Source organism: Cricetulus griseus, chromosome 5, assembly GCF_003668045.3.
Source record: "Cricetulus griseus strain 17A/GY chromosome 5, alternate assembly CriGri-PICRH-1.0, whole genome shotgun sequence".
In the NCBI taxonomy this organism is placed as follows: domain Eukaryota; kingdom Metazoa; phylum Chordata; class Mammalia; order Rodentia; family Cricetidae; genus Cricetulus; species Cricetulus griseus.
The window spans coordinates 45,739,492-45,765,944 of NC_048598.1; the positions used below are offsets into that span (position 1 = coordinate 45,739,492).

General features: G+C 36.5%; 1 pseudogene; it reads right to left on the reverse strand.

Moving 5' to 3' along the window:
• Nucleotides 1-10,998: 10,998 nt before the first annotated feature.
• LOC107979888 lies at nt 10,999-11,459 on the reverse strand (annotated as a pseudogene).
• Between the last annotated feature and the right edge of the window lie 14,994 nt (nt 11,460-26,453).

The window sequence follows — 26,453 nt, forward strand, 5'->3', positions numbered from 1 at the left end:
AGACAAGGAAAAGCCTATAGAGAATACAGGAAAAATATTTGATACCAGATAGATATACAAAATATAATATTAAAACTTATCTGTAATATATTATTCCTTGCTGGAGATGAGGGCTCTTAATATACCTAGACTTTCAGATTTTACCCATCTTGGGCTTAAGGAGAATTTAAAAGTATCTTTTTTAATTTTATGGATGATTTTTAATTCTACCCATAGGAAAATGGAGTTTACATAGCAGAGTATATATAAAACATGGGCCTTTATCATGAAGAAAGAAAGAATACTCATTTTGAAAAGGATTCATCCTGAGAAATGTAGCACCATTTTGGCTACCAAATATGTATGGTCTCTAAAATTATCTTTTACATTTCATGTTCATCACTGATTCCTAGTGAGCATAGGTGCAGAATGCAGCACATTATCAGGCCTTGTATCTTAACTATTTTGGAGAGTTGTTTACCGATAAGTAAAAATTTGTCTTCCTTAAGTGATAATTAAATTTGTTCCCCAATATTTCAGGCTTATGCATACTCTAAAGCTACACCAAAAAATCTGATGCATAATAATGAGAGAAGATTGATTCATAGTGCAAGTCAGAGGTATCAATTTGATCATTATTTCCAGAAGTTATGATTGACTCAATCAGTATATAGCACATTTTTATATCCCTGCAACACCTTCCATTCAGTTGATACACTTAATGGTCCATTCAGAATTTCATTTCTATCACCATAGGTTAATTTCCCTTATATAACTACGACATAAATGGAGCTTGCTAGCAAGCAATTCATTGTGTCTGGCTAGTTTCATTCACCATCACACTTCTAAGACTCTGCCTTCTGAGTATGTGTATATGTTCATTCCTTGTATGACCACCATCCCATATACTGTGAATATACTGTGATTCATTTAACACTATTGAGCACTGTGGGCTCAGAGGTATATAAGAATTCATTCAGAAATGACTGTCCATATAAGAAACATCTTAATACCTTTCCAAAGCCATTTGTCACAAAGCCCTCCCATCAACAATGGAGATGTGTTCTCTTGCTCCTTGTCATCACTGTTTTATGATATAGTTCTTTAATTATTCTCTTTCTAGCCAGTACCGATAGCATTTCACTGTGGTTTTAGTTTTCTATTACTCTGATCATAAGTGTTAAAAAAGCAAATATTCTAAATTATAGTTACTAGGCTTGTGGTATCAGCATTATTAGGAAACTTGTTAAAAACAGAAACTTTATACTCCACTCTATGCTTAATAAATCAGAAATGCTGAGGTTGGAACAGTAATTTGTATATCTAATGAGCCCTCTAGGTGATTGGAACTCATGAAATCATGTGCTTGGGTACTTCCTTGCTCTCCCAAATTGCATTTGCAATATCATAAGTTATAAATAAAATGCACAACTTCTAATATGTACTTAACAAATATTATTTTATACAACAGAAACAAATAATCTTTATACATACACAAAAATACACACAAAAGCATAAATATACATACTCACAAACACATATAACAGATATATGTGTATAAGTTGATATTTTTACCTAGCAAATTGATATCATTGCTCAGTTAGTTTACTACATTTTAAATTCTTTTTAACCCTTACAAAATCAAATACTAACACACTGTTCTCAGTTAGAAGTTTTCATTTCATTATTAGTCACCATAGCCAATTGTTGGGAGCAAACTCAATGCCTGATAACAGATGAATTGTTGCCAAAAATAGTGCTGTGATAAAATTTTCTTTAGCCTTCAAAAATAATGAAAATATATAATTTATCATAGCCTATACAGAATGTACACATTATGTTAGTTGTACATACCATTTCACTTGTATCTAGAATCTAAATATTCAAACACAGGGATTAATAGAGGCTAACATTAGTTACCAGTACCTAGATGTGAGGGTAGAACGTGTAGGCTAAAAAAGGAAAATGATGCCCAAAAGATCTAAGAACTCAGTGAGGCAGGAAGGGTCTGTTCTGGTAACCCACTGCATAGCAAGGATCACAATGCCCACAAAGATCAGTGCATACAATTTTGGTCCTCAGACTGTGGTAATGTTAAGATGTTGTAGAAAAGGGACAGAAACTTAGGTCATCGTTCTGTGCACTTAAATCTTTGGAGATGTCGTAAAAAGGGCACTGACATCCTGACAAGTTCCTGATTCTTTACTTTCTAGCAACAACAAGCTGAGCAATTTCTGTGCCACATACCCTTATCATGATATTTGTAGTGTGATAGCCCCCAAAGACTGCAGAGCGTATGTGACAACATGATCTATCCTTCTTCTGGAATTAATTAGCTCAGGGATACTGTCACATTAATGGAAAGATGAAACATTTATAATAAACATAATGAACAAAATATATTTTATGCTTCAAATTTCTAAGAGCAAATTTTGAATGTTCTTAGCACAATGGATAAGTATGTGAGATAATGTAAGTATTAATTGACCAGAACAAATCACTGTACAGTGATTACATGAACTATCCATAATATTAAATCCTATAGATGCACACCGATATTTGTTTTCAAATAGGCTTTAAAGAACAAAGGTGCTATAAATTTAATAGTGAATCAATTTTACACGCACTAATTTAAAATCAAGACAACAACTTTTATAAATTCACAAAAAAACCTCTTTCTATAATCTAGTACTTAGCATTGCTAAAATCATGGCAGAGACCCCAAACACTCTGAGGAAAAGAGGTTTCAGAGAATAAAATATCAAACCAATCCCTTCCAAGACATTTTCAAACTAGGATGCTTATAAAGTTAAACGCAACAGGGAGAAATATCCAAGCAGAATTTTAATTATGCCAACATTCCATAACCTTTTCTATGAACAAAATCTATTTTTGACAACTTCTTCATAAGCAATTTAATGTTCCTAATTCCTGACTAAATTTAAATTACAGAAATCCAGGCCTCCTTGCTAACAGTTTTGTAGGTTTGTTGTTTTTGATGTTGGTTGGTTGAATTTGTTTTGGTGGTATGGGCTGGGCAACAAGAATATATTAGGAAAGGAAGGTGGGTACTGCTGTACATGCAGCTGGCCTAGACTTCAGGAAATAATGTGACACACCTTTAACATTTGTGAGCTATTGTAACACATAGTCATAGTATCAAGAGAATCTGATTAAGTTAACATGATTGAAATATTAAAAGCATCCCCCCAAATAGTGGAATCAACTTTAAATCTCAAAAGTGCATAGTTCCTAGTAACTATCAACACCATATTATATAACAACCAGTTTTATAGGGTGAAGGTAATAATTTTAATTTGACAAATCTATAGAAGTCCATCCCCTATTTTGAAATTTGTGTTCTCTGAAATAATGATGCATTAATAGTGAATTAATGAATCCAATATCCACTTCTTTCACAAGAGGATAACTTAAATATAACTATAAATTGGCAAGACAAATTGTTAGAATGTCTAACACAGAATTACAAATCACTATTTTTGGCAAAATTTGGCATCATTTTGTTGTTTCTTATAAAAGATTAAAGTGAACACAACTAGCTTGCTCTCCCATCTTGCTTTGGAATCTTTTCTTTCATCAGTACACATATGTGAATCTTTTCTGCAACTTGACTGTTGACAACATGTAGGAGAAAGAAAACAAGTCCAGGTTAAGTGGTATTATTTCATTAAACACCATACACACAATCACTATGAGGAAAGTTAACAAAAAATTAAAAGGGGTTTGTTGTTACTATATAACTTTTAAACATTAAGAGAAATGATATTTAGATAGATAGATAGATAGATAGATAGACAGATAAAATGAGATGAGATTTATTAGCAAATTGGCTATAAAATTACAGATTATGAGAAGTCCTATAAGAGACTCTCTGATAGGAATATGTCTGAAATGACTGTTTTCTGTCTTTTTAGTTATATCTGGGGTCCCAGTCAATCCACATAGAGCCCATGGACATTGAGTGTTAAATCTTCTCCTCTTAGTCTACCAACCTTCATGCCAATCTGCTCTGGTAACACCACCATAGACTTAACTAGAAGTAATTATTCACTTGTTACTTTGTATATCTTAATATACACATTCACATTTAAAATAACAAGACCACCTCAAATTGACATTCATATACAGCTCCTATAACCATACTCACATTTCAGATAAGAATAACAAGGTAAAATTTCTATTTAGCTTCATTCAACGGAGATAGATGCATCCCACTTCTGAGAAAAAGATGTAAGGTTTCTGAGTAATGCTTAACTATTCTCCTGTTAGCCCAGATGTTAAAACAATGTGATCTAAAATTTGCCATAAACACTATTATTTTGGTTTATCCTCTATGTCAAGGATTAAGAGGAGAACAAAAGAAAAGATAGTACAATATATGATGGCACCTTACATCTCAGCCAGCAGAAGGCTCATTAGTTTGTTGCCAGGATGGACTACGTAAAAAGTCTCTGTATCACAAAGGAGTATGCAAAGAAGGGAAAACGTGTGTGTGTGTGTGTGTGTGTGTGTGTGTGTGTGTGTGTGTGTGTGTGTGTGTTAATATGTGTATGTAAAATCTTATTCTTAACAAAATAAAGAGGATGAAAATTAAGGGATCAGTGTGGGGGAGAGACTGGGCAGGGGAGGGAGAAGCAATTAAAGTCAGGATATAATATATGAAGAATAATTTTCAAAAAGACTTCATTTCTATAACTGGTACATGAAATAGTTGTTATTTAAAACAAACTTTACTACTCAAACAATATTTCCTTTCTTTGTCTTTCAAAAACAACTCAACATGTTTTTGACTAATAGATTTTCATTATAGACTAATAGCCTTTCATCATAAATGTTTTGAGCTATTCTTGATCGTGCCTATACTGATTACTGTAATTTCCAAAGGCCCTTAATCCCTGGGCAATCTAATAGAATCTGATACTGTGAGAGATCACCAGAAATATATACATAGCCTTTCTTATCCTTATCTCCATTTTTGAGTAGTAGTCCATTTTCCTCTTGGAAGTCAGGATTAAACATCCAAGAAGCCAATGTTGTAATTTCTTTGTAATCATGTTGTCTCAGAATCATGACAAGTTTAAAGAGGCTAACTGTTAGGTCTAACTTCCAGTTCAGTGAAGTATTTATTGCTTCTCATGGTGGTAATATTCCTTCCTTTGAAACTAAGGTCCTGAAATTAGCAGAATACAAAGTTGAGGAAACCAGCAGTAAAATTTAGGTTGAAGGAGCCTTAGTAATAATCATGACATACTGGGGTCTCAGATTTGGTTTCTGCTTCTGATAAATAAGCACTCAGAGGTGTATGCAGGTCTTTTAGGTGAGTAGAATTAGACATTACTGGGTATGGTCATAAACTTTTCTATAACTGTGACCATATTAGCAGATTAAAGCCCTAGAAAACTTGAGTCTCTTTCTGTGGATGATGTCAGAATTGTCCTGGAAAATCATAGAGGCATTCTGCATTACACCTACAGAGGCTCTGCCAATGTCTCTGAAAAGCATTCCCATCTGCTCCTCATAGGTCAAGTACCATCAGGTTTACTACATTATATGCCCTAAGGTCAGGACAGCTTGCAGAACATCCTGTATACCTGTCAGAGCACACGAAGGTGCTAGGCCACATTCAACATTGGTAACTTCATGTAGGGAGCAAAACCATAATAACACAGCCAAATTAGAATTATGTTGTCTCTAAAATCCAAATTGGCTGTGAGACATTAGGCCACTTTTTGTGGTTATATGAGAATATAGAAGAAACAGCTTATCTTTTACATTAAAAATAATACTTTATCACCAGAACCAGAGAAATTTCTCTGAACAGAAGATTCTTAAAGTTTAGTAAGATTTATTTTCTACCCTGTAAGAAATAAATATCTTACTGATAGGCTCACAGGATCTTCCAGTATTTAATATAGGGAAATATTTTTGACATGTATTTTTTTATTTAAAATAACTTAAAACTGTTAAGAGGAACAGGTCCCAAAAACAGGCAACAGAGTCAGAGACAGCCCTAGCTCTCACTCTTAGGAATCTCAGAGGAAGAACAAGTTATACAGTTGCCTGATTTAGGGACCTCTTTCTCCTACTAGATTGCTTCATCCAGCCTTAATAGAAGAGGAGGTGCCTAGTCTCACTGCAAGTTGATACACCATGGCTGACTGATATCTGTTGAAGGCCTGTCCATATCTGCAGTAAAGCAGGAGGAATGGATTGAGGATGGAGAAGAGAGGTGGTTGGGGAGAGAGGGAAATCTTTGATTGGGATATAAAAACAAAATAAATACTAAATAAGAAGTAACAAAACATTGTAAAACCTATCAAAATTGATAAACAGAGAGTTATGCCAATACAGCTTATAGCATGATTTTGCTAAGTTTGACATTTTTAAACATGTGCACAATGTTTTGTGATCCTATTTCCCGTATTACCATCTTTTATCCACTTTCTACCTCTACCTCCTTCTTCCAAGCGAGCCTGTCTACTTCATGCCTGTTTTTGTTTGGGGGTAGGTGTTTACAGATGCTGTGTCTTCACCCTTGCCAAAGCTGCATCATGTCCAGAAGTCAGTGTTTCTTAGCACACCTCTCCATCCTCTGGCTCTCAGTCTTTTCACTCTCTTCTTTGGTGTCACCTGCGTCTTGCTCAAGATGCCATTTATGGCTATACATCCCATTGGCACTTATTCTTAGCACTTTGACTAGTGATGAGTGTCTAATTTATCTTCTTTATCTATCATAATCCCAGAAAAAAACGTTTCTATGAGTAATGCTAAGAACAGCACTTGTTTATAAGTATGTCTCTTTTGCCAACCCTGTGGTTCCTCTAGCCAAGATTTTTTTGTTTTTACTTTTATTATATTTATTTGCTTATTCTTTGTATGCAGGGGAGATACTGGTGACCACATTGCATTAGTAGTTTTTCTCCTTCTGCCATATTGGTTGTGGGTTGTATGGATTGACAGCAAGTATCTTTACTCCTTAAGCCATCTTGTAAACCCAATATTAATTTTCTTAGAGTTTAATGTGAACCCACTTATGTCTCACACTGGGTGTGTTCTTACTTTCAAAATCTTATTTAATCTCCATAAGCACAGAACTATTTTTAGACTCATTCAGCTGCATCTCAAGCAACATTACCCATCATCTCACTAACCATTTGTTAATAGCAGAGATGATGTGATTGGGATGGCCTTATTTGCCATGATTTTTAACCCATTGTCTTCATTTAGAAATGGGTAGGAATGAGAGGAATTTAGGAAATATGGAGTCTTGGAGTTGAAGAAGCTTATAGTATGTTAAGAGTAGCAGTACTGGAGACTTTTGCTCAAGCTTCATTTGTTGGTGGCATTATGTTTCCAGTACTATTCAATTAGAATGATGATACTGTTTGAAGCCTTTTATCTCAGGTCAGTGACAAGTTGGGAATTCTAGAAGAATCAGAAGAATTAATTATCAAGGAGTTACAGAGGAAATGCAGGCTAACTATTGCTGGGAATTATTCATTTATTTAGGTAAGTGGTGGGTCACACATTCCTTTTATGTATAATGGCTCCTGGTTTAGTGGAACTTTTACATGATTGAGGGCCACAGTTTGTGAAACCATCCCTCTTATTTTCTGTCATTGTCCATCTCTAAAAGAAGAGAAGAAAAAAATATAAGTAAAAACTGGCTTTTAATGTGTTTAACCTCACTGGAAGGCTGAAACTCTTTATGGAGTTAGTCAATAGTCAACGCTTCAACTAGAGGCAAACATGTGCACATAGCTGTGTACACATTTATGTTTGAGGCCCTTCAGAACATCTGAGAAGCCTTCTTGATTGATGAGATTTTTTAAAAACTGATGTCTGGATCCCAAACACCTGTCTTGATATCTGAGCAGGGGCAGTCATAGATTTCATGGTTGTGTAGTCCATCCCACTTAGTAGTCAAGTCTTAGCGATGCCTTATGAAGTCTTGGACCTTTTTAAACTGACTTTAGAAACTGCATCTCCAGGTGAAGTATGAATAGCTATGCAGAAAAAGAACTGAAGACCATTTATGCATAGCCCTTAATGGTATATAAAGTGGGGTAATTGCTGAAGGCATTACATGCATACCACTACATTTCTTTGACAAAAAAACCTACCTGTTATGATTTGTAAATTAAATTGTGGTGCCCCTTCACACACACACACACACACACACACACACACACACACACACACACACACGGGCAACGGTGGAACCAAAGACTTTAAAGCAAGTTTGCACAGAACTGTACATGTGAAATAGAATTCAAATATAATAAAAGTGTGGTTCATCAAGGCATTATTGTACCAGCAAGCAGAAGTTGCTTGGCAAGACAGTGCTATATAGTACATGCTATGTATAGTTGGTTAAGGACATTGATGAATTTTCTCCCATGGTTGACTTCATAATGCCTATGTTGCTGTGAAAGAAAATGACCCCCAAATTGAGTGGCACTAATAGGAGGTGAGGCCTTTTTTAATAGGTGTGGCCTTGTTGGAGGAAGTGTGTCACTGTGGAGGCAGGTTTTCATGTCTTATATATACTCAAGCAATGCCAAGTGAGACAGACTACTTCCTATTGCTTTCAAGATGTAGGACTCGCAGCTCCTTCTCCATTTTCATGTCTGCCTGCACACCTCCATGTCCCACTATGATGATAATGGACTGAAATTCTGAATAGTAAGCTAGTCAAAACAATTATATGTTTTCTTTATAATCATTGTTGTGGCCATGGTGTCAATCGAACCAATAGGAGCCCTAACTAAGATGATAACTTGCAGCAAAATGAACAGGTGCCAGCAGAGAGGAAACTTCCAGCCCATTCTACCTCAATTTCTTTATGTTCTTCATCAAATATATGTGATGTCTTCAGCAGTGGGTATAACCCTCTAGTTCCAGTTACTAACCAAGACAAAAGGCAATGGCCTGGATTGCTTTCTGAGACCCCAGAGGCTCCTGGATTCACAATATTCAAGGAAGATTCCTGTGTGTGACACTTGGGCTTTGGATTAAAAGCCCATGACTTCTGGCAACAGTGTCATTCATACATATGAAGTACCATGATTTAAATTATATTTTTATTCCTTTTCTTAAATTTTATCTTTACTTAGCTTTTTTTGCCCAAAGGTTTGTGGCTTTTTCACAATCCTTAGTTAGATGTGACCATTAATCACCCTTCATTCTCCTGCTCTTACTCCTCTTTCTACCTCAATTGCTTCCCAATTCTTCTTTGACATCACATGGTTTTTGTTATTTGTCCCTATTTATACCTCTTAATGTCCTCTTAACACACTTATCTTGGCTCTTTTCATGCTTCCTGTCCTCTACTGACTCACACTGCACTGAAACACAAAACCTAAAAATCCTAATCAAACACTCACATATGAGTTTTTATATACAGCATTTATTGCTTTGTAATATAGAGATAACCATAAAAGTTATTCTCTGCATTAATCTTTTACAAAACTTTTAATGAATAATGCACCTCAATTAGTACTTTTCTCCCACTGTATGTTGTTTTGGTTACATTTATTGGAGTATATTTTGTATTTCCATTGATCTAATGGTAAAATTACTCAGGCTTTCATCTTGTATGAGGTTTTATTCAATTTTTAAGTAGTTAACTTGAGTTCTATTTTATGAAAGTGTCCAAAATGAAATCGAGGCTTAAAAGTAAAAAAAAAAAAAAAATTCTTTCTGCAAAGTTAGTTGGAGAAGAACTGCTGTCTAGAGCATGTGGGAGTCAGCTGTGCCTTGTATACACTTGTAGCTTCATTTCCAAGAGACTTGTATAATGAAAGACTCTATTATGTATTGTTCAGACTCTGCTTCTCCTGTACAAGTGTGGTTCAAGATTGAATTGCAGCAGCCTGTACCCTAAAGCTATTCAAGGCCGACAAAACCAAGCCTCTGCACAAGCCAGGTCTCTTCACACACAGTGATCAGCATCCAGTGAAGAGCTCCCACGCTAAAGCTAGGAAAGCCTGTACTGAAGTGGGAATGACCTTCAAGTCTCAGCTGAAGCACAGACACACTAGGTCATATTACAAGAACACTGGCAACTTTCCTGAGGATATTTCATGTCCTGCTTGCTTTACCTTGATGTTACTGTTGTTGCTTTTCTTAATTACCATGTTTTTATTTATTCTAAGCTGATTATACATTGCATTCAATGAAGAAGGCATCAGAAATCTTTACCATCTGTCTCAAATCCCCAAACTTCTAAAGGCCTGTTGATGCGAATAAACAAATGATAGTCTCCACTTTAAGCAGAGAAGCTACTTTACAGTGAATAGCTGTGAGTAAAGACTCCTGGCAGCTCAAGGTCCTGAGACAAAAGGATGGTGGAGTTCTTAGCTCTAAATGGAATATTGATTCAACTCATTTAGAATTTCAGGAAATATTGCAGGAGAGAAAATGGAAAGTATGTAAGAAACAGAAGCTAAGGAGAAGTGCTGTGCAATGCCATCTGCTGGTCATGACACAATGACGGTAATCATAAAGTCACAGTAGCTGAATTTACCCATAGTGTGTGTGCACAAGACTGACCACCAAGCCAATAGTTAGTCATGAAAAAAATAGGGATTCATGGGGACCTATATCTCCCTACTGAACTATTGACTATTCATAAGTTCTGAGGGAGGGGAAGTAATTTTCTTCAGGTGTGCTTCCACTCTTGAACTTACCAGGCTCTAATGCAGAGGTTCAAAGCAATGGGTATATGAGTCCTGGTTAAACTCAGTGGTTCACAGAACAAAAGAAAACATTATGAATGTCAGAAAAGGACTTGTACAGTGGAGAACATGAGCTGCAAGTGATGAGATGGAAGTAATATGGAGTGTGGGTGAGAGTAATCAAAATGCATTATATACATATATGTAACTGAGCAAATTTACTTAATAAAAATTAGGAATATAGTCTCTATGTAAAACTTTGATTACTCAAACATTTGTCTCTTTTTCCCTTTTTTTTTCTTTTTGAAAATGTTAGCATTCAATGAAATTTGCTGGGTGTCTTCCATCGGTGAGGACCACAGGCATCACCAACATCTTTAATCTTATCTTTAGGTGTTCTGCTGAAGACTTTGGCCTTCACCATGATAGGCTCCTTAGGGAAACTTGCATTCCCGAACTTTATAGTAGCCCGATTGCACAACATCATTGATGAAAGCAGCTCCAGTCTTGTTTTGGGCAGCACTAATCTGTGTTTGCTCACTGACCAGTGCTCAAAATTTATCCAGTTTGACAGGTGGGCTGAAGCCTGGGTTCCTCTTAAGTGGGCAATGCCTCAAACCAGCTCTCCCAAAGTCACCAGGATGAGATTTGCTGAAGGTGGCAATGCATACCTACAGCTTTCCCAGGGCCTCCAGTGTGTTAGCAGTGCTTACCAATGCTGCCATGGCTATGGCTTACATGACCCCAGAGTTTCTGAGTCTTCCTCAGTCTGGATGGCATGGAGGTGGAAGAAGAGAAACTATTTTTTTTCCTGATCAATCATATGTTATTCTTGTTATTCTGTAATTATTTTTTCTCATCTCTCAAGTTTTCCTCTGTCTACTGGAACATTCAGAAACATACTATCATACTGCTTTCCTTAACACAATCCGTTTATCCATCTAAGTGACTATTTCTACTACTGCTCCAAATTCACTGTTAAAATGACTTTAATTTAAGCAGGGTCCTCTCTCTCTCTCTCTTTCTCTCTCTCTCTCTCTCTGTCTCCCTCCCTCTCTCTTTCTCTCTCTCTCTCTCTCTCTCTCTCTCTCTCTCTCTCTCTCTCTCTCTCTCTCTTTCTCTGTTTGTGTGTGTGTGTGTGTGTGTGCGCGCATGTGTGTGCGCGTGTGTGTGCGCGTGCACATGTGTGAATGCACATACATGTTTTTTTCTATGTTTTTTATTTGAATTAGAAACAAGATTATTTTACTTGTCAATCCAAGTTCCCTCTCCCTCCCTACCACCCTCTCTAGCCCCACCCCCATGTGTGCTCAGGGAGTATCCCTCTATGTGGAATGGGCTCCCAAAGTCCACACCTATGCTAGGGAGAAGTACTGAACTACTACAGGAGGTCCCCATAGATTTCTGAGGTCTACTCACTGAAACTCAGGTTCGTGGTGTCTGGATCATTCACATGCTGGTATCCCAGCTATCAGTCTGGAGACCAAGAGGTCACTGTTATTCAGGTCAGCTGTTTCTGTTGAGTTTCACCAGCATGGTCTGGACCCCTTTGCCTATCACTCATCCTTCTCTGCAACTGGATTCCAATTCAGTTCTGTGATTAGTTGTGTTTGCTTCTACTTCCACCAGCTGCTGGATGAAGGCTATAGGATGGCATATAAGTCAGTCATCAATCTCATTATCAGGGGAGGGCATTTAAGGTAGCTCTCCTTTGTTGCTTAGATTATTTGCTGGTGTCATCTTTGTAGCTCTCCAGACATTTCCCTAGTGCCTGATTTCTCTGTAATCCTAAAATGTCTCCCTCTATCATGGTATCTTCTTTCTTGTTTTCTTCTATTCTTCCCCCGACTCAACCTTTCTGCTCCCTCGTGTCCTCCTCATCCCTCCTCTTCTCCCCTTCTCATTCTCCTAGGTCCCTCCCCCCTCCTCCCATGCTCCCAATTTGCTCAGGATATCTTGTCCCTTTCCCATTCTCAAGGGGATGATATATGTCTCTCTTAGGGTCCTTCTTGTTTACTAGCATCTCTGGCAGTGTGGATTGTAGGCTGGTATTCCTCTACTCTGTGTCTAAAATCCACATATGAGTGAGTACAAACCATGTTTGTCTTTTTGTGATTGGGTTGCCTCGCTCAGAATGGTTTCTTCTAATTTCATCCATTTTCCTGAAAATTTCAAGATTCCATTGTTTTTTTTTTGTTCTGTTTTTTGGTTTTTTTTTTTGTTTTTTTGTTTTTTTTCTGCTGAGTGGTACTCCATTGTGTAAGAGAACCACATTTTGTCTATCCATTCTTCGGTTGAGGGGCATCTAGGAAGCAACCTAGATGCCCATCAGATGTAATAGCCATCTGGTTCTGGCTATTACAAATAGTGCTGCTATGAACATCGTTGAACAAATGTCCTTGTATGAATGTGCTTCTTTGGGGTATATGCCTATGCACATGCATGTTAATGTGTGTATGAGTGCATGGGTGCAGATAGGTGTACAAAAGTGCATGCATGTGTGATGTGTGAATATCCATCTGGTGATCATAGACCAACCTTCATTTTCATTCCGTTAGTACTGTCCACTTTTAAAATGTTTTTGTTGCAGGATATTATTATGCTGTGTGAAACTATGTTGCTGTAATTGGTTTAATAAAAAGTGGAATAGCCAATGTCTAGGCAGGGGAGGTTAGACAGGAACTCCTGGTAAAGACAGGAACTCAGGGTTTAGAATCTGCTCTGCCTGGCATCATCAATGAGACACAGGGAGTTCGATGTACAGGATGGCGGAGAGGTAAAGAGCCATGTGGACCAATGTAGATTAATAGAAAATGGTAAATTTAAGGTATAGCGCTAGTTGGCAACAAGTCTAAGATAAATTCCTTGTCATTACTGGGGAGCTGATGTTCCCAAAAGAAAGTCTGACAACAGTTTTTGAGACAAAATCCCTCACTGGATAAGAATTTACAAAGTAAGCAAGGTTGTCTCGACAGAAAGTTCAGAGGCCATTTTGTTTGCCTCTCCCCATCACTAGGTTTATAAATGTTCTCCATCACACTTCCCTTGTTTTAACTTGAATCCTGGGAATAAAACAGGGGTTTCTATGCTTGTAAGTAAGTATTTTAATGGCAGCTATGTCTCTAGATCATTTTTGGGATATTTTCTTTCTTAGAATTCAGGGTTTACCAGTCTTTCAGTTTTCTTTCTAATCCATAAAATATCCTTTTCTGTGATACAGCCCAATATTGAAATTCCCTAGAAGACTGTCCTCAGCCCTTATTTCCACCAAGCTGCAAATAATATGTTAGTGGATTCATCTGAGCCTATATCTTCACAGTTTTGACATACCTTCAAATTTGTATTTTCCTGGGTTTGGGGGAAGGGGCAAAAAGAGAAACAGAGGGCTTTGCAAGGGCTTTTGAAACACAAAAGTCTACAGCTAGAAACACACTTCCTCCCACAAGGTCACACTGACTCCAACAAGGTAACACCTCCTAATTCTTCCCAAACAGTTCCACTCCCTATTGACCGAACAGCTAAATAAATGACCCTAGGGGAGTCATTTTCAATCAAACCTCCACACATATTTTCTGCAATTGTTCAATCTAAACATTTGGCACTTTGACATGTTTATGTGTTTATGTTTTGTGTTTTGTATGATTTTTTTTCTGTTACAACTTATATCATGAACATCTTTATCAGGATCAGCCTGCATCTTTTAATATAACAGCAGGATTTTTCCATGTTTCTCCTTTTTACTGTCAAACTATAAACAGTAATCATATAATATTAGAATATGAGATGTCATATGAAACACCTGTGTCCCTAAGTCTGATATGGAAGACCTCTTCCCATACAAGCCACCCAGTAAATCACAAGCACTTTAAGCAAAAATGACCACTAACATTGTGTAATCATCTACTATAGTAAGGCCCTACCTTCCCCAACAGAGATGTTCCCACCTACAAAGATTATGAAAAAAAAAACCAGGATAATTTATGTGATGTTGATATAGTTGATTGGCTAGATGGCATAATGAAGTAAAGATTTTAAAAAGAAAAGTTAAAAAACTGGTAATCCATATTGTTATGTATGAAAGAATCTGTTAAAAATTCACAGACATAAACAAAAAATAAGGTATAAAACAGAACCTATAGTGTTAGTAGTACCCCAAAAATCTAAGGTAATATCAGTTTTAAGAGTTACTCTTTAAAACTTATCAAAAAAAGCGAGGTGTTCATGGTAGAATTGGCTAATTCTGGGGAAAAAAATGAAAGAAAAGAAAAAAACTTGAACAAGCCAGGTACTGAAGGCATAGACAAGATAATTTTCAGGGTCATAAAATGGGTTAAGAGAAGTCAAAAGGAAGAGGGCAGGGACAAAATAGGAGGAAAAGCATAGCACCAAAAGTCATATCAACACAACTCTACAATGCCTTTAAAAAGGTGACTCAGCTCAGCAGAAAAAAATCTAATTAATAATATTATTTCAAGATATTTTTTCTGTACATCCTCAAGGTGACTATCATTAATCAGAAAGAAAGTGGAGATAAATAGAAAATCTCAAGCTTGGGGAATAATTTTAGGTGCAAATTTGTATTTACTGGCACACAGAACTATCTGGAAGCAAATAGATAAAATGCTTCCTAAGTTTTTGAGGAAATTATATTGCCAAAGAAACTGCAAGCACAGTCTAAAAATAGCCTATGACTGCTTGCTGAGTCTTAAAACCCTTGACTGAAATAACCCATGGGTATTAGATGAGGCTTTGACATGAAGCAGCTGCCGTAGCTATGTTTCCCCAAAGAGGACACAATCCCTATCACCTAATTTAGATGTGGCTATGGAGGATAACAGACCAGGAAATAGCTTTTAAGTGGAGAGAGGATCCTTGGAAAACAGTGCATAAGGGAATTTTATCACAAAATAAACCAAGATCTACAGGACCTTTTCATGAACTCTCATCAAGGAATTTTAATAAAACATGAATAAGGATTTAACTACTGCTTCATAACTAGGTCTTCTGCTCTTCCTAAGCAAATATTGTTATGTTAATTATCATTCCTCTATGTCTGAGTTTGATTTCTAATGCAGTCATGAAACATGAGCCAAAATCAACTTGGGGAAGAAAGGATTTGTTTGTCTCCCACATCTAGACCACAATTAATGAAGAAGGGAAGTCAGGAAGGTAACTGAAGACAGGAACCTGAAGGTAGGAAACCAAGAAGGTATTTGGACAGATGCTACTTGTTGATTCCTCTCTGTTTTTCCTTTGGCTTGCATTTTTATATATGATAGTATCCCTTGTGCTGGGTGACACTGTCTGGAGGGGGGATCAATTCTTAATCAAGAAAATGCCCCCACAGACATGCTTCCAGGCCAATGTGATGAAGACTCTAATTCTGTTAAGGCTAATCTTCCCTGATGACTCTAGCTTTTGTCTAACAAATAAGTAAAATAAAATAAACAGCATGCCACATTTTATCATTTTTTAGATATGCAAACATTTTTATAATTCTCTGCAGTTCATACCACCAGAAGAACATCAAAAGTATGCAACAATGAATTTATCTGGACAGTCTGAGGCCCATTCAAGTGGGATGGTGGAAAAGAGTTTGAATCACTTCACTGAGGAAGAAATGAATGTGCCCTGAGCATCCAGGTAGGCCAACATAGAGATTTGGTTAACAGACTGACTTGTGATAATAGAGACTGACTAATTTTAGCTTAATATTTTATTTCATTTTTGGATTGGCATCCACCTGGATTATACCTTCAAGTTTTCTTTGTAATCGCTTAAGCCAGGCAAATACATTTTATCTACATTCTCTTTTTCCCTATCCAAGGTTCCCAGTTAAGCCTGACTAAAACAAGAGACTGCTTAACCAAAACCTGAACACTGTGAAATAAAGATTTCAGTATATTTATTACTAAAATCGTGAATTTATTTTATAGCACTTAGAAAATATATAGATGTCATTATTAAATCTATAATTATTTTCATTTGAAAATTATATCACTATAAGACATATTACTTGGGGTTACTTACAGGTAGAAAAGAGACTCAGCTTAACAAACAAATACAGACATGGGTAGATGTATGTGTTCATACAGAGGAAAGAGAAACAGAGACAGAGAGGAAGACAAAGAGATGGAAAAAGAAAGTCAGACACACCACACAGACACACACACACACACACACACACACACACACACACACACACACACACACACACAGCAACCTCACACAGTCAAATGACCTTCTCTATCTGATGATAATGGAAGGGAAAATATTCTTGGATTCAGCCTACAAACAAAAAGTTTGGATCTGAGATCAGACTTTAGAGTTGGTCATCGAGAAAATGGTGATGTTGCATTGTTAGAAAATAAAATAAAATTAACCCAGTTTTTTTTTTTTTTCAGGTAACTACGGAGAGTCAGGAAGGAGAGTTTGATGAAGATAATTTTCACCCAAGTCAGGTCCAGGAGGTAAACATGAGAGTCAGGCTAAGGACAGAAACAAAGGAAGCTGGAAAATATGATCCAGGTAGCCTAAGGACCCTCCAAACATGCATCATGTTCCATTCTTCTGACCTAGTGTCTTGTAAACTGGAGATCCCTGGGAGCAGTTAAGAAGAGTAAGCTGAGGCTGGAGGTAGGAAGAACGATTCAGCTGGTAAGGCTCTTGCCACAATTGCCTGAGATCTTGTGTTTTGAATTCCCAGAACTCATATATACTGAGCATGGCAGAAATCTTAGATTTCCTTAAGTAAGATGGGGTATGGAGACAGGAGAATCCTTTGAACTTTACAATCCAGCCAGCCTTACATAAATTGAACAAGGTGGGAGGGAAAAATCAATAACCGTTATTGTCCTCTCACTTCCTAATGCACATGGAGGCATCCCAGTGTCCTCACCCATACACACACACACACACACACACACACACACACACACACACACACACACACACACACACTCAACTCACATGTACATATACACATCATGAAAAAAACAGTAAAGGAAGGAGAAAATGAAAGAAGGGAGGAAGAAATCGAGGGAGGAATGGAGAAATGAGAGGGGAGGAGGGGAGATTGTGTCACTGTTGAAGCTACACAGATACAGCAATTGATCTTCCCACTTGTTTATCTTCAGAAGTGGGGGTCTTTAATGTCTGTAGTACCCTTCAGCTCAGTACACTTTCATCATCAAAATATTTCTTCTGATAGACAAATTTCAGTTTCTGTTGCGGAGAATCTGTATTTTATTCTTAGAAAACTTGGTAAATGTCACATAATTGAAACTCAAATATGTGATGAATCCAAGGTGTTTCAGTGAGTGCTTACCTGTGCATGCAAAATTGATTTCATCTTTAGTCAGTAGTAAAGTTATATGCTTGCCAAAAAAAAAAAAAACAAGTGACACACTGGAAGACAAATGTCACACAATCTCAATTGTATGTGTAACCTAGAAATGATGAACTTATGGGAACAGAGAGCAGAATTGTGGCTATTAGGCTTCAATGTGGGTCTTTTAACAATGGGGAAACAATTGGTTTAAGGACATAAAACTGCAGTTGGACAAGAGACATGGACTCAGTGAAGTCTTGAGGTCTACTGAGAGCATGATAAATATGTTTGATAATAATATGCTATATTTTAAAAGTAGTGAGATAGTATACTTTAATCTCAAAACAAAAATGATGAATATGTGTGATATAACATGTTAATTGGTTTAATTTAGCCATGCCATTGTGATTATGATACACATATTGTATTGTGTATCATAATTGTGCGTGACTTTATTTATGAGCTAAGTAAATGAATGAAAAAAATGTCACATATATCAGAAACAGAAAATGATTAAGAAATTAAATACGTGGTGCTTGTGTTAGGGTTAGATTTCTATGTAAACAGGTGTTGTTTTCCTGCAGAAACATGAGACATAGTCTGGACAGCTGTCACAAAGCAGGAAGACTTCAAGAAATATTTCTCTGTTTTTCATGAGTTCAAGAAACATGATTTCTAGTTATGTCTCAGAGCTTGGATCACTGTATGAGTGCGCTTACAATATTATTGTTGATGAGCAAAAGGTGCATGAAGAAGATGCAATCTCTATTAACTCAATTTCTTTATGTGTTTTTAAATTATTTAAGGAATTTATAGATATTCTTGAGACGTTGAAAGCACTGGCTTCTCTTCCAGACGAATTGGATTTAATTCCCAGAACCTGAATAACAACTCACAGCCATCTGTAACTCCAGTTCCAGGGAATTTGTAGCCACAAATTCCATCAGGTTTGATTATGGTACACAGACGTACATATAGACAACTACCTGTACCCATGAAAAATGAAAAGAAACTGTCTGGAGAATAAATTGAAAACATTAACTGATTACCATAGCATATTCTAATAATAAATTCTAGTAACAGTGACATGCTGGAATCTTTGAAGGAATGACCAAGAATGGGATAAATAATAGAAAGTCTTCATGGTGTGTGATAAATATATGATTATACCTATTTTTCAGTCTGTCTATTGTATGGCATTTTTATTTTCAAGCTCTTTGTAATGAATTTTAATTATTAAAAATAAATTGAATAGTAGTATACTGAAAGGTCAGAACCTTGCCACATCATGCCATATTTCAGTTTCCTAAAAGGACAATGAGGGAGATAGCATGTACCCAGAGATGGGGGAGATAGCATGTACCAGGACTGAGCCAACCCTGGCAGTCCCTCAAGGCAATGACCAAAAAGAATAGTTCCTTTGATTTCCCTAAAACATGCTCTGTCTTGCCCAAGTATGCCCAAAAGTGATAAAACTATAACCAGAACCAGTTAAAATTCTACTAATTTTGCTATGGTCTGCTTAGCCAATTGTGTTTGAGATGACCTAACTGTTCCTAGAATCCCCCTAGCTTAGCTTATAAGGGGTATGTGTGCTCCTTTCGGGGTCACCATTTTGTATAAGTGGTAGACACCCTCATGTTTGAATAAACACTCTTTGCTTTTACATATTATTTGGGTCTGGGATCTTCTTCAGCAATTCTCAAACCAGTGCAATACAGTTGTTCCAGGCAATATTTTACACAACTAAAATTTCATGACTGTGGTGACTGAATCAGAAAGTTCAGGAGTTTAAGGCCAAAGTCAGCTACATATCCTACATATCGAGTTTAAGATCAGTGTTGACTACATGTGGCCCTGTCTCCATGATCCCTGGGACTCACAAGGTACAAAGAGAGAAATGAGTCATGAAGTTGTCCTCTGACATCTACATGTGCACAAATGTAAGAAAACATCAACATATAAATTTTATTAGATTTCATTTAATGGCAGTGGATGATATGTATACACTTCAAAGGCAATAAAATTAGAGAAATTCCTATTATTACATAAAACATAGACAAGGATTATTATTTTCTATTCACAATAAATTATAAATATACTTGAATATTTTATATAAATATAAACTGGGTTCTAGAGTGAGAAATGATAAGGCCAATCACACATTTATTCTGGTTACATATTTTGATGAGTTATTCTCCTTTTGAACTTGACTGGATTTGAAATCCTCTGGGAGACACAATTTTGGGTGAGTCTGGGAGGACAACTTAGGAAGGGTTTGATTGAAGACCGAATGCTCATCCTGAATGTGGTTTGTGCCAACCCATGCCTCATGCTTTGACCTGAATAAAAACTGAGAAATAAAAAAAGCCAGTCAGCCATGTGTCAGCATTTCTCCTTTTCTATATCTATATTGGCACAAATATGCACAAGCTCCCACTGCCATGCCTCTCAGCAGCATCTACTTCCATGTCTTTTCCAACATGAAAGACTGTACCTTAACCCATGACCACAAATAAATCATTTACCCTTTTAATTTATTATCCCTATCAAATGTGTAGTTTTATATACATGGATATATACATTTCCATGAACTTGTCATCATTTTTATCCAAAAGTTTAGATTACATTTACAAAATTTGTCAACACCAAGTAAACTACATAACTTCTAAAGTAAGGGATTTTGACCCATTAAAAAGTATTCCAATAATCTTTTATCTCCTTTCAGAAATATTCTCAATTTGTTTTCTGTTTATAAACAGACTCTCTTGTCATTCATATCATATTTTCTTTGCTTTTTCTATTTACTCTCAGACACCTGCCTTTTTTTGTTTCTCCACTATGTTAAATTACTTTTCCTTAGCATTTTATTCATGAGTAGCCTGCATTTTCTCAGTTTATGTCTGCCAGGGTTTCTCATCAGCAATGGTATTTTCTGGGAGCTTGTTGAGACATGCTTAGAGATCATGAGTTTCAAAACAACTTTAGCAGACAGGGTTCAATTTTAATGTTTCTTCCATGGTCTCTGACATAGTTCTGGGCCATAGACAATGGCACAAAGCTTGGCAATCTTTAACAAGCTCAACAGACAATCACAATAGTAAATGTCTAAATACCCAATGTGATCAGAAAGCCTCATATCCATAAACTCAACTGTTTAACAGAGTATCTACCTGGGGTTTCTATTGTTTACAATTTACTAGTCAGCTAGTCTCACTTTCCTCTGTATTAAGTACCACAAGTATTCAAATAGCCCCACTACACTTTGCTCTTTGCAATGCAACTATTGCTCAGGTAGTTAAAACTTGGTCCATACCACACAAACTAAGGGTATTGAATCATATAAATTCAGATGCTAACTTTAAGTCTGTGGTTTCCAACCAACTCTGCACTTTTAACAAACTGTCAACAAATACTTACAGTTACTAGCATCCTTCTTGCTTTCACCAGTTCCTGGGATGATTCCAAGAATTTGAGAAATTCTACATCTATCTATACAGTTTTACTTCAGTCTTATAAGAATAAGCTAAAGGAATCATGCATAGATTCCGTTTTGGAGGATCATAATTGCTAGGCTTGATATAAAATCAGTATTCTAAGAAATGATTTAAAGCATCACACAAATAAAGTCAGAGTATTGTTATTCCTGGGAAAAGAAGAGGAATGAGACCACTGTCAACCAGGTCATTCTGATGTAGACGCCCTTGGTTCTTGATGCCATGGATACAAAAGTAATGTTAATAGAAATTATTTACCACTTATCACACATCTTTAGGTTACATATAAGCAATGAGCAATCAAGCTGCACTAGTCTTCTTGCTCAGTATAATTGTAACAACCAATTTGTTACAACTCCCTTCTTGTCTTTTATCTATAAAGCCACATGTTCCAGAAGCCATCATGGCACTTCTGAATAGCTATAACATGTTTGCCCAAATGACTCACTGCTTTGACTCATATGAACTCACTGTTCTCAAACTACACAACTCATTGTGGTTTTCTTGTGTGTGTGTGTGTGTGTGTGTGTGTGTGAACACTTGGTCTCTATATGGTGTTGATGTTCAGAAAATCTATGGGAAAACTTTAATAAGTATGACTCTGGCAGTATGGATTGTAGGGTGGTAATCCCTTACACTATGTCTAAAACCCACATATGAGTGAGTACATATCATGTTTGTCTTTTTGTGATTGGGTTACCTCGCTCAGAATGGTTTCTTTTAGTTCCATCCATTTTCCTGCAAATTTCAAGATTCCATTGTTTTTTTCTGCTGAGTAGTACTCCATTGTGTAAATGTACCACATTTTCTCCATCCATTCTTCAGTTGAGGGGCATCTAGAAACTAGTAAACAAGGAAGACCCTAAAAGAGACAAACTTTGTCCCCTGGAGAAGGGGAAAGGATCACCATCCCCTGAGCAAATTGAGAACATGGGAAGGGGGCAGGAAGCTATGAGAGTGAGAAGGAAAGAAAAGGAAGGATGCAGAGGTCATGAGGAAGCAGAAATTTTGAGTCAGGTGTAAATTAGAAGAAAGGAGATATGATAGGTAGGATTTTAGTTAGGGGGTGGTAGAGGAGGAAGGGAGGGAAAAGATAACTGGGATCGTCATGTAATTCAATCTTGTTTGTAATTCAAATATATATAAAAAAATAAAAACTAAAAGAAAGAAGTATGGCTCTATTGGAAGAGGTTGATCACTGGAGACCAACCATAAGCTTGCTTAGCTCTCTCCCATCCCTCTGCCTATTTCCTGATTGAGAATAAAATCCTGCCAGATGCCTGATGCTCTTGCCACCACTCCTTCCTGACCATGATAGACTGTGTCTCCTTTTTAGCCATAGAACAAAATAAACCCTTCCTTATGTTGCTTTTGATAGGTACTTACTTGTATCACGGAGAAAAGTAATTACTGCATGGATATTGCCTCCACTTCCCTTTGGTTGACATCACCCTCCTTTGACCAGGGTATAACAGTACACACAAAATATTTCCACAGGAACTTTATTTACAAGAGTTTTATCGAGAGTTTATAACATTAGGATTGTTTTAAATCAGTGAGCATGCATTGTATTCAACCTACTCCCTTGCTTCACAATAAAACATATGGCCTCTTGCTTCCCAGATGTTTTTGTTATCACCTTCCTTCTACCAAAATGTTTCTTCATCATATCCAAGCTCTGTGATCCTTCCAGAACAATCTAGCTAAAATGCAACTAGGATATAATCATACATCCTCACAAAATTCTTCCATATCTCCTTGACTTGCATGAAGCAATATGCATTCTGTCTTTTTTGTTCCACATTCCTTCCAATTCATTTATTGTTGCCATTTCTAAAAACAATTCTATCTAATTATATATTTCTACTAAAATAACAAACATTTCTGTATGGGCTACTGTCCCGCGCGATCGTCTCGCCAGCAAGAACGACACAGGACACTCGGATCCTTCTGCAGTAAAGCTTTAATGCATCTTGAGAGGGAGAGCATAAGCTTACAGAGCAGAGACCCCGAACTCCCAAAAACCCATCCCTTATATAGGCTGGCAACCGCCGCCTCAGACGTGTTACCCCCTGACTCGCTGCAGCTCATCGGACCATATGACGCCACGGGAGAGGCAGAGACCAAGGGATGGCAAGTTACCCAGCGCCTGCGCACTAACTTGTTTACCATTCGGTGCCTGCGGGATGCAGGCGCCATCTTGTAATGGAGAATGCAGGGACGGCTCCCTACAGGCTACTATTATTTATAATAGCTCTATAGATAACTTTTTAAAATCGCCACTCCTAATCCCTCAAATAGATTATTATAACTTCAGATAGAGCTTAGATGGAATTAAATCTGCTTGTGTTACCCAAATTGGGTGATAATAAGAGAAAACACCATATGTCCTAAATTTAATTACACAGGACCAAAGAATGGAAAGCATGAAAAATGGTGCGTAGGCCAATTAGTAACAAGATATAGGTGCAGAAAAATCTAAGAAACTGCTTCATAATCGTTAATATGTGTTAAAACCTTAGCTACAACACTATAGAGACTACATCTTGCTTACAGTTGTAACAGATCAAGATGTTTCTCTTCATAGTTTATCTATGTATCCAAAACCTACAGGAGACCTGCTCCCCTCAGGTATATTCAAGTTTGGATCAATAGAAGACATGCCTCCCTATTATACAGTTCTCTGCTGTATAATTCTGAAGACATTTTTCCAATTGTTATATAGCCTTACTTCTCAGACTATGGGAATTTGACCAAGCTGTAGTCTGTTCTTTATTGGCTAGCATATATAATGGTCAAGTAAGTTTCTTTATTTAAAAGTTCTCTATGTCTTAGGCCTTTCCAGTAATAATGAAACTCAATCTTGTGCTGTGATGTACTGTGTGTGTGTGTGTGTGTGTGTGTGTGTGTGTTATTATAACATTCAATACATTATTTTTGGTAACTTTTTCCTGTTAAAGTAAATCTATTTGTGGGGCAGGAGGGATGACTAAGTGATTAAGAGCACTTTCTGATCTTCCAGAGTACCTAAGTTCAATTACTAGCATCTACATAAGGCCGTTCACAATACAGCTTATAACTACAGGGCATCCATGGATGTGTCCCCATCCCCTGCACATATGCAATAAGTAATAAAATATTTTTAAAATAAATAGAAATTAAAAGCAATCTATTTGTGTGAATGACTGCCATGCAAAGTTTGTGTGAATGTCTACCATTCCCTAATAAAAATTTTGCTCCCAGTGATAGTTAGAAATTCACATTCACACATTCATTAGGGCTTTACATGATAAGACTATAAATTTTCTGACTTTGTGGTTTTCCAGGATTAACTTTTGATATAAATGTTCTATATAGATGGTTTAGCTAGTATTTTATTGCAGTGAAGAAATACAATGACCATGGCAACTCTTATAAGGAAAACATTCAACTGGACCTGTCTCACAGTTCAGAGATTTAGGCCTTGATCAGCATGGCAGGAAGCGTGGTGGCATACAGGTGGACGTGGTGCTGGAAAAGAAGCTGAAAATTCCAGTTCTTGTTCTACAGGCAGCAGGAGACTGTGTGTCACACTGGCCTTAGCTTGAGCATATAAAAAAGTTTGCCCCCACAGAGACACATTTATTCCTGATGTTGCACCTACTCCAACAAGGCCACACCTCCCAACACCTGAGTTTTGGGAAGCCACTCCTCTTCAAACCACCACATTACAAATCATATAAAATAAACTTTAAGAAGCATCCTTGCTGAAAGAATGATTCTGCCCTCATCCATCATTCTCCCAAGTCTCTGACAATGCCAACATCTAGATTGAGACAACCCAACTAATCTATAAGCATTACAAGCTATGCTACAATCTCCCTCCTCTGGACCACAACAGTAACATCTTTGATGATACCATCTTCTTATTTCCATAGAGACTCCTTGAAAGACCTTCACCACATATAATACATAATTACAGTTTTAAGTTCCCTTCTTCTACTGAAAACTGAACATTTAATAAATATTTCAAATTAGAAATTCTAGATGAAATAATTTATGTAAATCATATGTGTACAGCATATTTTTAGTTGGTTCAGTTTTGAGCAAGGTTGTACTCTCATGTCATACTTCTTTACTTTTTGAAGCACTTGATACGGCATTTGCATATCATCACTTTGCAATATTTATCCATACAAGTCAAACACAGTAGATATACAATAGATGGTGTTGAATAAACACACCAACATCACATATTCTAGGGTAAGGAATTATTCAGAGACCTCAAAAAGTTAACACTATTAAAATTCAATTGCTTTTAAATTAAAAATAATGTATATTTTTATAATGTAGGATACAGTCTATCTTATTATTATCATGGTCTTGACTAAAGCAAGATAAGAAAAAATATAACTAAATACAAAAACTATGAAAATTTCCACATAGCCATCAGTGTACATTTCCATTTATAAAATAATATTTTCAATTTCTCCAATAAAAGTTGGTTAATTATACTAAATTATTTTTGGAGACAATTCACACTATAAAAATCTTCCAATAGTGTGAAAATACTGTATCAATTACATAAAAAATGAAATTAAAAATTTGACTTCTTTCTAATCCATTAATTTATTTCTCATTTAATTATTGCATTAAACATTATGGTATTCATCTTCCAATAAAATATACAAACAATGAAGGAAACTTCTTCAATACAGAATGATAAATTTAAAGAAATAAGCATAAATACACACACATATATAAGAGCATGTGTGTGTGTGTGTGTGTGTGTGTGTGTGTGTGTGTGTGTGTGCATGAAGGTGCATGTGTCTATATTTTTTTTTCATTTATTTCACACCAGAGGTTGCTTTGCCAAGAGGGAGTTATTGTCCTAAACCCAAATTATTCCCTGGAGTAAGCAAAGTCTTCCATTAAGTGAAATTATCCAATACATTCTTTCTAAAGATT